The 4546-nt window shown below is 39.8% G+C and overlaps 1 pseudogene; it reads right to left on the reverse strand.

The window, feature by feature from the left end:
* Nucleotides 1-212: 212 nt before the first annotated feature.
* LOC119529641 lies at nucleotides 213-4225 on the reverse strand (annotated as a pseudogene).
* Between the last annotated feature and the right edge of the window lie 321 nt (nucleotides 4226-4546).

The raw sequence follows: 4546 nt of genomic DNA on the forward strand, positions 1-4546 counted from the left end.
CAACCAAGAGTGATATTTTTGAGGAACTGCAGCCTAGAGAGGAATGTCCTGGGAGAAAGTCATTTTGAAACCAGAACTTTGGAGCAGACGCCAGCCACGTGTCTTCCCAGCTAACAGAGGTTTTCCGGATACCACTGGCCATCCTCTGGTGAAGGTACCCTATTGTTGATGACTTTCCTTGTACACTTTATGGCCTTAAAACTGTAACTTTGTAACCAATAAACCCCCTTTTATAAAAGCCAATCCATTTCTGGGGTTTTGCATTCTGGCAGCATTAGCAAACTAGAACAACTGCCTATTATGTCAGGCAGTGTGCTAGGTGCTGGGTATGTACCAGTAAGCAAATCTAGATGTAGACCCTCCCACAAGGATCTTATATTTTGAGAAGACACTTTTTATTTACATTCTAAAACATGTTCCTCTCTCAATCTCTTTCACCTTGGTAAAGGGCTTTACTGTCTAACCAGCTGTTCAAGCCAGAAATCTAGGACTTTGATTTTTCCCAGCTCCCTTCTCTTCTACCTCCAAAATAGATCTTGACTCCATCTACTTTTTTTTTTTAAATCTAAAATTCATATAATTTTCACATCACAAGGTATTTTTGATTTTTTTCAACCATTTAAAAAATATAAAACCATTTAGTTCATATGTTGCACAAAAATGGGTGGTAATACAGGCCAGTTTTCCTGAACCCTGTTCTAGTTACTATCCCAGCGCCAGGGAGTTTGCCATTCATTCCAGGAGACTTCTAGATTTCTCTAGAACTTGGTTCTACTTGACTTATGATAAATAAGCTCAGATAATACTTAGTTTCCAACTGTATTATAGTCTCTTTATTCTTTTGGTAAAACTCTTCCAGAGTTAACTACTTCCGTTTGTAGAAGATGAAATGTATACAGATCCACTTCAAATGTTGGCACTGCTATGAACATGGTCTCCTCCCTTCAACTCAGAATTGAGACTTTTGGTTCTTGTTTTTATATTTCAGTCCCAGAAGTAAGTTAACTGCAGATGTTATCTGAGGACAATCTTATGCGGTATAGCAGTTATCTACAAACAGGCTCTAGCTTCTCCAGTATACTACAGGATGAATTTAGTTTAAATTTATTAAACTAAGAGGCATTCTCTCAAACAGGTTTAAATACATTTTTATTTTTAGATAACCTACATGACATGTTTTTCTTAAAAACAATACCTCTACTCCAAATAAATTGAGGTCAAAATAAATGAAGAGTTCAAGACGGCATCAGTCCAAGTCCTGGTATTGTGTAGATGAAAAGCAGTGGTCAGTTACGATAACAGGTGATAGATCCAAGGAATTGCCAAGTTTGTTAACATTTCTCCATTTCTAAACCATCCTTAAAGAAAATCATATATGGGGTCACACCATCCTCATGGTAGTCCAGGAGAGCAACCATACCATCCAGATTCATTTTTTCACCAATATAGAACTGGTAGTTTTTGAAATTAGCAGGGATGTGCTTGACCTGTTCTGCAGCGCCTGTCATGAAAGGTTTTACTCTTTCTGGTCTCTGTTCTCAAGTTTGCCTTTGACTAATTTCATGTAATCTTTGATGTACTTCTTGTAGACTCCTTTTGTGAAGCTGGTTTCCTGCAAGTGATGGTTCATGACAGTATTAACACCGGTGATGACTTTGCTTTCAGTACCTTCACCCTCCAGGCCTTTGGCAGAGGCGTTTCCACCAAATGAGTGTGTCATCAATGCCACCTCTGTTCTACTGACCATCTTCCCCTCCACCTCCAGGCACAGCCCGTCCACGATCTCCTGGATCTTGTAAACGTCGGAGAACATCTCATTGTGACTGAAGAGTTCCTGGTAGATGATCATGAGGGCAGCTAGAGGGAGGTGGCGACAGCGATGGCAGGAGCTCAGAGGTTGCTGTGAAAGCGGAGTGGTGCCTGTGTGTGTGTGTGTGTGTAGTGGGCGAAAAGCTCCATCTACTTTTCTTCATCTCCACTGCCATCATCTGAACCAAAACCACTAGCAGATCATGCCTGGATTACTACAGTGTGGTAGGGAACAGCCCGGGCATGGCCTGCCGCCCTTTCCTGGGACCCACAAATACTTCCTGTGCTCAAGACCAGGTGTGTCGGCCTGGTGGGTTAAAACACAGTCCCCTAGTAGGTAATGGGACTGCCAGTACATTTCTTCCCTTATTGTCCAAGCATATGTAAATAATCACTGGAGACAGTCTGACTCTGGTGGGATTATTTTATGACCCCCAGCTCACATCCAGGTGGTGTATCTATCCCCTGCCAAGAAGGGAGTGGGGTTCCTCAGCTAAGGCACATAAGCATAAGAGAGGAGAGCTCTACATAGAATATCTCCCTGTGTTGGCCATAGATTTAGACCTGCTGGCTATCAGGAACCAACAGCAGCTAGTGAAGCTGACCTTACTCTGTCTCTTGTCTACGTGAGTAAAATATTGTTCCATCCAGTGCCGTGTGAGTTGTGCTTCTATTGGCGACCCCAACACCTCTCTTGGAGTAACTTGACATCTCTTTAAGTGTCTTGTCTGCTGACAGACAAATAACCTCCTGACTGGTCCCTCTAATTCTACTATTGCTCCCCTCCCACCCCTGCCATTCATCCAGGATCCAGTGATCTGTTTAAAACATTCCGGTGATTTCTTATTGCAGTTAGGTAAAAATCAAAACCCTTACAAACTCTGGAGTGTCCCTGCCAGTCCCCTTGCTGCCGACTCTGTTCTAGTCAAACCGGCAATCCTTTCAGTACCTTGTCAATGACAAGCTCTTCCCAGCCTCAGAGCTTTCAACATGCAGTTCCATCTGCCAGGGATACTCTTCCCCTGACTGGCATCTCCTCACATTCTTAAAGTTTAACCTTAAATGTTTTGTCTTTAGGAAGGGTATTGTAGTTTGCCAGGTCTGCTACGCCAATACCACACAATGAGTTGGCTTAACAATAGGAATTTATTACCTCACGGTTTGGGAGGCTCAAAGTCCCAAATCCAGGCATGGGGAAAGCCATGCTTTCTCCAGGAGTCGGTAGCATTCTGGCGATGGCATTCCTTCATCACATGGCCATCTGCTTCGGTCTCTCCTTCTGTGGCTTTCTCAGATTTCTGGCCTCTATGTCTCCCAGGTCCTTTCAGTTTCTGGTTTCTACTGACTGACTGCATTCGAATTTCCTCTCTTTATAAGGACTAATATGGACTAAGGCCCACCCTGATTCAATGTGGTTACCTAAGTAGGATTGTAGAGGAGCCTATTCACAAATGAAACCACATCCTGATTCAACTTAACACAGTCAAAGATACTATTTACAAAAGGATTCACACCAACAGGAATTGGATTAAGATTAAGAACATGCCCTTTGTTGGGGTAAATGATTCAATCTACCACAGAGGGATTCCCTGGAAAAACTGAATAGATCTTCCCATTAACACAAGTGTATGAATGTGTGTGTGTATAAAGCCTGTTCAAGATCTTTGCCATTTTTTGGTTGCAGTATTTTTTATTATTCATTTGAAAAAGCAGTTTATTTCATATAATAGTACAAATGTTTCCTCAAATTGGTCATTCTCTTTTAACTTTTTTATTTTTTTATTTTTCTGCTTTAAATTTCCTGTAATAAAATCCATCAGTCTTTTTCATTTTGTTTTGAGGCAACATACTTATACAGCCCTTCCCTACTCCCAAATTTTATAAGTATTCGCTTTTTATTTTCTTCTGAAAATTTTGTTGCTATTTCTTAAACCCACCCGGAATTTACCTTGCTATATAGTAAAAGGGAAGAATTTATCTTTTTTTTTTTCCCCCAAAATTGTTGGCCACAGCAATTACTTTTTCCCTTCAAGGAGGTGGAGCTGCTATGTATTGGTGAAGTTAAAGAACACTAATTGGGCCATGTTTTCTCAGAATAGGATCCTGTGGTAGAAGCATAAAGAAGATTGTAATGGGTAATAGAGTAGCAAGATCTGAGACTTGACTTTGAGCTATCAGGTAGAAGTAGATATACCCATGTTTTGGTACTTGGGTTAGGCAAAGGTACTTTTCCCCTAGGTCCCAGAATAGCTTCCTAAAGTTCTGCACTGGGGACTGGATTAAAGCCTTATCTAGTTAACAAATGTTATTTTGATTTGCTTTATCCTCTGTGCATATATTCCCCTTAAAAGTACTTTAAGGGCAAAGGTTGCTGACCTAGAACAGGATTCAGATATTTCTTAACAAAGACCATACTAATTGTAATTCTGCATTTTCAATCTTAATTATACATGTTTTTTAAAGTACACTTTCATTATATTATTGTCAATCAAATAGACATTTTTATATATACTACATATATATTTATTTTTAAAAATTCTTTGCATTAGAACAAAAGATACTTTATAATTACATATATACGTAAAATAGAGTTGTAATACCAAAGTTTCAAATAATAGCTACTCACGTAATAGCTATTGACAATTATATCTAGCAGTTAGTAGAAAAGAGTTTTCTCTCTTGTTTACAGAGAGAGGAGGTTCAAGGAAAGAATCAGAAAGGTAAGATAGAGTTATTT

This window comes from Choloepus didactylus, chromosome 3, assembly GCF_015220235.1.
Source record: "Choloepus didactylus isolate mChoDid1 chromosome 3, mChoDid1.pri, whole genome shotgun sequence".
Taxonomy (NCBI): Eukaryota; Metazoa; Chordata; class Mammalia; order Pilosa; family Megalonychidae; genus Choloepus; species Choloepus didactylus.